This window comes from Oryctolagus cuniculus, chromosome 2 (genome assembly GCF_051225735.1).
Source record: "Oryctolagus cuniculus isolate XC-2025 breed Fujian yellow rabbit chromosome 2, ASM5122573v1, whole genome shotgun sequence".
In the NCBI taxonomy this organism is placed as follows: domain Eukaryota; kingdom Metazoa; phylum Chordata; class Mammalia; order Lagomorpha; family Leporidae; genus Oryctolagus; species Oryctolagus cuniculus.
In genome coordinates, this window is record NC_142868.1 from 47,258,350 (window position 1) to 47,269,104 (window position 10,755).

A 10,755-nucleotide genomic window follows, 5' to 3' on the forward strand; every position below is an offset into this window, starting at 1 on the left:
TACAAAAATCAACTAAAAATGGATTAAGGATCTAATTCTATGACCTGGTACTATCAAATTACTAGAGAAAAACATTGGGGAAACAATGCAACACATTTGCATTGAAAAAAACTTCGTGAAAAAGACCCAGAAGCACAGATAATCAAATTAAAAATAGACAAATGGGTTTACATCAAGTGAAGACACTTCTGCATTGCAGAGGAAACACTCAGCAAAACAAAGAGGCAATTGACAGAATGGGAGAAAATTTTGGAAACTATATAACTGATAAATGATTAATATCCAGAATCTAAAGAGTTTAAAGAGACTCAACCACCACAAAACAAGCAATCCAGTTAAAAAATAGGGAAAGGATTTGAACAGGAATTTTTCTTTTCTTTTTTTAAAAGATTCATTTATTTATTTGAAAGTCAGAGTTATACAGAAAGAGAAGGAGAGGCAGAGAGAGAGAGAGAGAGAGAGGTCTTCCTTCCGCTGCTTCCCTCCCCAGTTGGCTACAATAACCAGAGCTGCACTGATACAAAGCCAGGGGCCAGGTGCTTCTTCCTGGTCTCCCACATGGGTGCAGGGGTCCAGGGACTTAGGCCATCTTCTACTGCTTTCCCAGGCCATAGCAGAGAGCTGGATTGGAAGTTGAGCAGCTGGGTCTTGAACCGGTGCCCACATGGGATGCCGGCACTGCCTGTGGTGGCTTTACCTGTTAAGCCACATTGCTGGCCCTGGCATTTTTTAAAGGATGAAATTCAAATGATCAACAGACACATGAAAAAATGCTTAGAATCACTAGCCATCAGGGAAATGTAGTTAAAAACCATATTGAGATTTCATTGCACCCCAGTGAGAAGGACTCTCATATAGAAATCAAAAAACTAATAAATACTTGTGAGGATAAGAGGAAAAAGGTACCCTAATCCACTGTTGGTGAGAATGTAAACTAGTGTAGCCATTGTGGAAGACAGTACAGAGATTCCTCAGGAATCTGAAAACTGATTCAACTTATGACCCAGCCATCCTACTCCTGGGGATTTACCCAAACATAATGAGACCAGCATATGGAAGGGTTGTCTGTACCCTCATGTTTATCGCAGCTCAATTCACAATAGGTAAGATATGGAACCAACACAGGTGTCCATCAGCTGATGACTAGATAAAGAAAATGTGGTATATATGCACTATGGAATACCACTCAGCCATAAAAAGAATGAAATTCTGTCTTTTGAAAAAACTGATGCAACTGGAAAACATTATACTTAGTGAAATAAGTCAGTCCCAAAAAGACAAATATCGAATGCCTTCCCTGATCTGTGGCAACCAGTAGAGTACAAAATATGTGATGTATCTGAGTGAAATTAACATTTTCAGCTTTGATTATTATTTACAGCCCTTATCTCTACCTTTGAGGAACAGTGTTTTTTTTTTCTTATTATTATTTGTTGAATTCTTTACTTAATGGAGGAGGGTTAAGCTTATGATTATAAAATAAACTGAAAGCATGTCATTGTAAAAATTAAAAGAAAGAATAAAAAAGGGAGGAGGAAGAAAGGTGGAATCATGGATATGAAGGAGGATAGGGTGGTAAGGATCACCATGCTTCTAAATTTGTACATATGAGGGCTGGCACTGTGGTGTAGCAGGTAAAGCTGCTGCCTGCAGTGTCGACATCTCATATGGGCAGTGGTTCAAGTCCCGGCTGCTCTGCTTCCAAGCCAACTCTCTGCTATGGCCTGGGAAAGCAGTAGAGGATGGCCCATGTGCTTGAGCCCCTGCTCTCACATGAGAGACCTGGCTCCTGGCTTTGGATTGGTGCAGCTCCAGCCATTGTGGCCACTTGGGGAGTGAACCAGCGGATGGAAGACCTCTGTCTCTCTCTGCCTCTCCTTCTCTCTCTGTGTAACTCTGACTTTCAAATAAATAAATAAATAAATCTTTAAAAAATTTGTATATATGAAATACATGAAATTTGTTCACCATGTATAAATAAAAAACTGTTGAAAAGACAGAATAATATATCCACAAGATAAAGAAATTAAATACCTCTTTGACACAAACTTCTTCCTTTTTTTTTTAAGAAAAAGGAAAAAAAATAATTCTGCACTTGTTACATCTAAGTCTTTTAGTGAACAATTGGCTCAAGAGTGACAGATATAAAATAATTTAGTGCATATAAAAATCTGAAAATAATTTTTAATATTTGAAAAACAAAGTTAAAGAGAGAAGGAGAAAGACACAGATCAATCTTCCCTCCACTGGCTTACTCCTCAAATGACTGCAACAGAGAGAGCTGGGCCAGTTCAAAGCCAGGAACTAGGAATTTCACCGAAGTCTCCCATGTGGCTGTTAGACCCAACAACTTGGGTAATTTTTGCTACCTTTCCAGACCATTAGCAGGGAACTGGATCAGAAATGGAAAAGCTGGTGCATGAATCAGTGCCCATATGGAATACTGGCATCACCGAAGACAGCTTAACCTGCTACAGTACAACACCAGCTCAGAGATTTTAAAATGATACACTTGAAGGGTAATGGAATTTCATAAAGCAAGGCCCAGTGTAGTTTTTTTTTTACTCTGTGATTCAAGATTGTCTCTGACATGGGAGAGTTTTCAGTGGTTTGTATCTTGCTATTGAAGAAGAGGCTGCCTGGCTAGGAACCTGTAACTCATCCAACAGAGTTGCTCTCCCACACCTAACTAGACCCTAGTTCTGCTTGCCTACAAAATTAGAACTTGCATTTGTGTGCTAAATATTTAGCAAATACCCATTGTGTGCCGGGTCCCAATCTAGACTCCAGGAATGCAGCAATGGGCAAAACAGGGGAGATAGTCCATGCTTTTAATTTTGTGGAGCTTACATTCTTCAGTTTTTGCAGAATGTGCCCAGGCTATGTGATTGCCCTTTTCTAAACCAACCTCCAAATTTGGGTTATATCCTACAACTCTTGTCGCATTTGGTTCAGATGTTTTTCATCTCTTCACTAGTCCCAAGTTTCTGAGATCTCAGCAAGTCTTGCCAAAAATATAAATACGAGTTAAAATCAACACAGTTCGAAAGAGAAGTACTATCAGAAACTCTATGTGTAGCTGAACTTGAGCTGAGTAGATTAGAGTGGTAGTCAGATTTTCAGAAGCTGCCAATGAGTCGTCCACCTATCTCAGTTCCTCTCCAAGCCTCAGATGCCCTCCCACAGAAGGAAATTGTCTTTATAAAATGAGCACCATCCTCCTGGAAGTCACATGGTGCTTGGCCAAGGCCTTGTAAGTTCTGGAGGTTGCCACACTTGTCTTTGCCTTTCTAGAGCACTGACATGTCTCTTCATAAAGTGTTAGGATGATACTTTGTATCCATTTGCAGTGAGACTAGATTTGGGACAAACTAGACTCGAGATCTGGTCTTTACCCCATCTCAGGACTGCACCTTACCAATGCTTCTATTACTGTTTAGCAGGGTCTGTCCAGAGGAGACCCTGGGGAGTAGGGGAAAGACACAAGAAGGGATCAAAGGTAATTCTTCTATCTCACACATATAGTCAGACCCCAGTCCTGCTTGCCTCCAGACTTAGAACTTCATTTGGTCTCATAAATATTTAACATATGCCCATGGTGTACCAGGTAGTCATGTGGACTCTGGCAATACGATTTTCACATTCATGATTGTAAGGGTGATTTGTATACAATTTGCTTCTCTGTAATTGGTTTTGACACGCAACTAGCCTTATAAATCGGTGCATAAAATTAGCTGAGTAGATGTTCATCTTTTTCTTATCTCTAAGACAGTTTAATAAGAACTGGATTATTTATCCATTTCTTAAAAGATTGGGAAAATAATTTATAAAACTGTCTGGGTTTGCTGTCTTGTGGGCTGGTGGATGTGGGGAAGACTTTTAAATAGTGCTTGTACTTGGTAAATGATTGTTAACTTACTCATGGCTTTCCATCCATTACTTAGTCAATCTTAGAAATTTTTCATGTCCTAAATATATCCATCATCTAATCTTTAAAATTTCTTGATATAAATTTATTCTCAGCATCTATAACCATGATCTCTTTCATCCTTATATATATATGTATATATAAGTATAAAATTTTATGTATCCTTGATATATATATAAGTATGTATAAATATAAAACATTTTTTCTTTGTTTATTTTTGTTTTTGCTTTTTTTCCAACCAGCTTTATTTATTTATTTTAAAGTACTGACTGACTTAGTGTTAATGACTGCGCTACGATCTGAATCTCTTCTAGGTTTGTAGCTATCAAATCATGGGAGTCCCTAACTGGGTCTGCAGCTGCTATCACCAGGGCTTGGGATGAGCCCCACAGCACTACCTGAAGACATGGATTTAAGAATAGGTTTTACTGGGAAGTCATACAGAGGCCAAGTTTCAGGAAGCAGAGAAGAGTTAAAGGTCTTGTCACCCGTCCCCATCTGTCATCACCCCCAGAGAGGCCTGCAGGGGGAGCTGCTGCTAACTTTCAGGGAAAGTCTTCCCCTCCAGGAGTTGCGGCTGCCCCTTCCATTGGGTGAGTGTGAAGAGAGGCTTGTCGGGGAAATAAACATGTCTTCTAAGAATTCTATGTGCTTCCTGTACTTGGACATTCCTTTTGTTCTCCAAATTAGGGAAATTTTTGTAATTATTTCACTGAATAGGCCTTTAAGTCCATTCTCTCTTTTCATTCCTTCAGGAACTAAGAGCCATAGGTTGTATCATTTGATACTATATCAAATCCAACAGTATTCTAAGTTTTTCTAAATTCTTCCCCTTTTTTACCCTTTGGTCTGAATGAAAAGTTTCCAAAGATTTGTCTTCTAGCTCAGATATTTTTTTCTTCTGCCTTACCAGATCTGTTCTTAAGGCTTTCCACTACATTTTCTTATTTGATCTATTGAATTCTGTATTTCTAATATTTCATTTTGTTTTCTTTTTAAAAACTCCATCATGGGAGAATTTTTCATTTTGTCGTGTGTGGATTTCTTTATTTCATGGATTTGTTTCTCATTGTTCTGTGTAATCCTACAGTTAATCTTTTGGATTCCATTGCAGGTATTTCATCAGTTTCTTTATCTTCACATTTTAATCTTGAAGTGTGGTGTTCTTTTGGGGGTGTCATGTCATGTCATGTTGTTTCTTTAATCTTGTTTCTTGAATTTCTGTATTTATTTTTTAGGCATTTTGGAGATACTTGCTTTTTTTCTCTGATGGGTTTTCTCTCTGAACTATGCCTCTGTGGCTTAGTGGAATGTCTGCACTTGCAGTGAATATCCAGAGGTGTTCTCTGAGTGTGGCCACGGAACCGTGGTCAGTGCTCCAGTGTGGGTTGAGTATCCAGGGTGACACCCAAGTTGGTTGTGGTAGATCTCTATGGTCACCTCTGTTGGTGTAAACACACCCTCACCTCCTCTCTTCCAAGGTGATCAGTGCCTGGGCGTTAGCTCTCAGTGGGTGCAACACTCATCCATGCTTCTGCATGAACTGCACAAAGGTCTGCTCAGCACGCTGTGTGAACATGGCTGCTGCTGCAGTGACCCAGCCCAGGCCTCTGATCATCTGGAGCCGCACACAGTGACTGCCCAGAGACCCAACTACACTCTCTCATGCAGTCAGATAATTCCCACAGTCTCAGCACTCAGGACTCCCACAGTCAGGGGGTGCAGAGCTTCCACTCTGTCCCACTAGCCTATTGTGTCCACAGAGAGGTTGAGACATTCCCAGAGTCAGCTGCCTGTGGGTACTCCACTTCTGCAGTTTGAGCCCTGGAGCTCTGGATCTTGTGCTATGTTGAGAGGCTGGGGGCACCTCAAAGTCATATGTAGGTGCCCAGCCCACTGTCAACCCTCAGCTAGACTCTGAGTCAGTGGGGAGTGTGGATTTTTCCCTCTGGTAAAATCCTGTATCGCACATAGTGCAATACCCACCAACCGCAGAACTACTCATTTCACAGTCATGCTGGGCATTACAAGAATCTCAGCAGCTGGTGCTGATGTCAGAATGGCTCCTCCTCCCTGCCCATTTCTGGACTTGTGCCCCAGAGCTGCTCGGGTGACAATATGGCGACCGACCCCGCCAGTTGCCCCTGACCTCTTCTGACAAGCTGGTGAGTTTCCCCACCAGTTCCTGGGTGCATGCACAAACCTGTAGCAGCTTTTGCCTATTTATTTCCAAAGTGGTGCCATTGTGAGGTGGTGTGGGGAGAGAGACATGTGCCCCTTTTCATTTTCTCTGGATGAGTGAGCACCCAGTTCTCCGCAGGGCTCTCGGCTGGACTCACAGACAGTGTGGTCTGCTAGGCTCTCCCTCCAGCTGTCTCACCAGTGCATGGGCCACTGCAGTCTGATCTCACCTTGCTCTCCAAAGCTGGAGCTTTCTCGGGCTCAGGGTTGCCAGGGTTGTTTGTTGTGCCCATGCTCATTGCTGGGCGTCTGCCCCTTCCACACAGATGTGTGGCAGAATTCCCACTGCAGTTCTTCCTCCAACTCTCCCCTGAGAACGCACTCCCCCCACCCCCCCTTTTTTTTTTTACTATTTTTCCTAGCCTAAAGCAGACTGACATATTACTATTCCACCATCTTGGAGTCCCCCTAAATGCTGAACATAGTGTCTGCTATCTACTGAGATAAGCCTGAGGTCCTGAAAGAGATATTTCAGTGATTTGAAGGGATGACATATTGGCACTGGAGTTTAATAGTGCAGTGTATAAAAATAATTTATTACCAGTCATAATCAAGGCACTATAGTCTTAAATAATTCAATTGAGATCTACATTTAATTATCTTTATTATACACACACACACACACATAGTCAAAGATAATCTCTTTAGTCTTTCACTTTTCCACATTTGATTTCAGGATAATTTCTTAGTGAAAGAAAAATGGTGAATTGCTCTAAAATTCCAAATAAATACTGGATTAATTATCAATATTGCATTTCACTTAACACTTACTCCTTGATTAAAATGACCACATTTCTTGTGATTCATTATTATATAATTATTTCAGTTTCTTAATAGCTTTGATAGTCAAAAGACAGATAGGGAGCATGCCCATGTGCTGGTTCACTCCCCATATTCTCAAAGCAGCCTGGGGAAGGGTGTGCTGAGTCTAGGAGCTAGGAACTCAGTCCAGCTGTCCTAGGTGGATGGCAGGAAGCCAATCACTTGAACCATCAAGATTGCCTCCCGTGTCTTCATTAGCAGGTAGCTGGGGTTGGGAGATGAAGATGAGAATTGAATCCAGGTACTCTGAATCCAGGCTGTGGATGTCTTAACTGGTAGGGTACGTGTCCACCCACATTTCAGTTTTACTTCTGTTACCGGAGGAAAAACAGGGCCCTTGTCTTCGCGCAAGAAAGAATTCAGGTGTGAGACCGAGAGCAGGGGAAAGCAACATAGCAAGGTTTATTAGGGTAGGAACATCTGTAAGAACAGATGGGCACCTCTCCAGAGAGGTCCTGAGAGAGAGTGCACAGTTTAATTTAGGCTGGGGCTTTTAAGGGGATGGGTCTTGCCTTCTTCCCTCCACCTCTCCTTTCTGAGTTTTCCCCCTGAAGTTATCAGACAGGGGAAGCCTGGCTGGCATCGCCCTGCCTTAGAGGAAGGATGGTTATTGGGTAGAAGGGGCAGGACCCCTGGAAGGCCATCAGGATCCGGGGCGGGACGTTTGAAGTGCAGATACTGGGCTGCACCTGGAAGGTTATGGGGATGACTTTGAGATGCGGATGCTGGACCTAGATGTCAACTCCTTAGATATTTGTTACACACACATAAGCTCATTTCTGACTTCCTACCTAACACTTCCATGGGAAAATTTTAGTAAGAAAGAAAGAATTAATTAAGAATCTTCAAGTACTGTTCCCATATTGTGTATGAGACAAGGATGCAATAAACATCTTTGTTGGTAGCATGCAACAACCAGAATGACCAAAGGTAGGAATTCAAAAATGTTGATCAGGTGGTTTGCCTTAATACTGCTATGTTAATTATTTAATTTGAGTGATTTCACTGTGTTCATAGAAGACAAAGTGTGTACATTATTTATTTTATTTCTACCCAACTTAAGTTGCCATAGAATGTTTATAATACAAGTTTTAATAAAAGGAAATAAAGATGCTACTTTAACTAGGATTTCATCAGCATGTTTTATTTGAAATCTGGAATTGTGTAATCCACAAGACTACCTCTTTTATAGTATTAAGATCGTTACTTGGGCCGGCGCTGCGGCTCACTTGGCTAATCCTCTGCCTTGCGGCGCCGGCACACTGGGTTCTAGTCCCGGTCGGGGCGCTGGATTCTGTCCCAGTTGCCCCTCTTCCAGGCCAGCTCTCTGCTGTGGCCAGGGAGGGCAGTGGAGGATGGCCCAAGTGCTTGGGCCCTGCACCCCATGGGAGACCAGGAGAAGTACCTGGCTCCTGCCATCGGATCAGCGCGGTGCGCCGGCCGCAGCGTGCTGGCCGTGGTGGCCATTGGACGGTGAACCAATGGCAAAGGAAGACCTTTCTCTCTGTCTCTCTCTCTCACTGTCCACTCTGCCTGTCAAAAAAAAAATATCGTTACTCACTTTCTTTTCCTTTTATTTTTTGCCTGCTTGTTTCCATTTCTTTTCTTGTTTTTTTTTTTTTTTCTTTTATGGATTGTTTCATTATGAAACTTAGTTATGGATATTCAGTTATTGAGAAAGAAAGCTAATTAACTATAAAACTAGATTTTCCTGAAAAGGAACTAACAGAAGGAAAAAGCAACACCCCTGAAAGAAAACTTTAGAAGAATTTTGAAGCATATAAATGGTATTGGAGTTCCAGATGATTATCAATAGATGTGATAGGCACTTAACTTTGGTTACTTTGTGGTAAAGAGGACAACAACTACAATGATCTATACACAAAGAACTTAGAAAACCAAATGCACTTTACAGCACATTGCATACTTTTAGAGAAAACATCATTCAATATGTTAAGATAGTTATTGTTTATGAGGAAAAACTTATTATTAGAATTGTTATCAGGTCACCAGCAAATCAGCGTACTCTGTGTTCTCGCAGGAAGTGCAAGCATTTTCACGCTAATTAGGAATCAGAGATGGAGGCTGAGAACTGATAACAGTTATCACTCTTTACATACAGACACCTTATCATTTCTCTTCTGCATCTTATATCATAGTCCCAAAGCCTCTTCAATGACCATTTATGGCAGAAAGAAGAGATGGATAGCTTCAATTGTAGTACCAAGGGCAAAGGACAGATAAACAAAATAACGCCACTGAGCATTGTGCTTTTGGTTTTGAGTTTGTTAGCAGATACTTAGCAAAGCAAGAGATCCTCTACATGCACTGTGCTAGATGCTTATAGAAAATGATTTATTCATCCAGGAAACAAATATCCTTGAAATCTTCTCAATGAGCCATGTCCTCATTTGATCAAGGGCCAAATAGTTTGAAGGATCAGCTCATTAGTTGACTCACTGGAATGGGATGGGAAATCTTGCTTCTGAAAACAATATATTAGGAGTGGAAGGTCAGGGAAAATGATGTTCTCCAACTTAATGGAGAGTTCACGCTTCTCTCATCCCACTCTCTTCCTCCTCTCCAAAGCTGATAGTTTCCATTCCAGTTTATTCAGGAACTGTCTGGGAACAAGGAACATTTGGTTAATGATTTGAAAACATTCGTAATGGATGAAATGGGAGTGACAAGCACCTCAGGGCACTAAAAAGGATGGCCTCTAGCCATCTCCGCTTTAGCATTCAATTTAACTTAGTATTTTTTGGATTTTCTTTTATGGATGGAATTGTGAGGCACAATAACTTATCTGTTGTTTCCTCTGTCCTTAAAGAGCTATCAAAGCAATGAAGTTGCATGCACACACACACACACACACACATACACAACTCAACAGTCATGAAATTACTATAGATAGAACAATATAGAGCAACAGAGCATGTTGTTTTCTACTAAATATAACTGCTGTTCAGATTCTAATACAGAAATGAATTGTCAGTCAATTTTATGAAGGGTGGTACTGACGGTGTTATTTTGTAAGATACCTAAAAGGCGTATTTTAGTCAGGTCTGGAAGCAAGATGGTATTAGGTAAGAAAAATTCAAGTACAATTAGACAAAGGAAATAAGAGAAAATGACCCAATAAAATGACATCAAATATCCTTTCTAGATTCAAGTCAATTTTTCTGGTTGGGACAATCAGCTCTATTTTCCTGAACACCTTGAACCCCATCTTTGAAATCCGTCTCTGTTGGAAAAAAATCAATCAATAAAGTCTACTACATTCTCTCTGTAGTGTCATCTAATTGTGCATTCAGAGAAAATGAATCACAAAGGTTTTATTTTTAGCACAGTTTCAGAAGTTTTAATATTCCATTATTGTTAGAAATGCTTGTCACGTTTCATTTTATTAGAATGAATTCCAAAAACAGCACTATATGAAAATCATTATGACTTTGGGGGATACAGTTGATGATAATAGAAACTAATATTTAAGGACAGAAGTTAAGATTTATTGGTCAGGTGTTTGTCAGGCATCTTGTTAAAAAGTTTTACATACAAAATATCATTCCTCTCGTAAACTCCATGCAGTAAGTATTAGCTTCTGGATTTACACTTTTGTGATTTTACATAAATTATTGCTAAGAGAGAACAAGTAACTTGCTCAAGGCTACACATCAGTGTGTGGCAAAGCCAGAACTGGCACTTGTTACCACCCTCGAGTAGGTCAAGCCCATCTGCAGGTCTACACATTTACTTGACCTTCA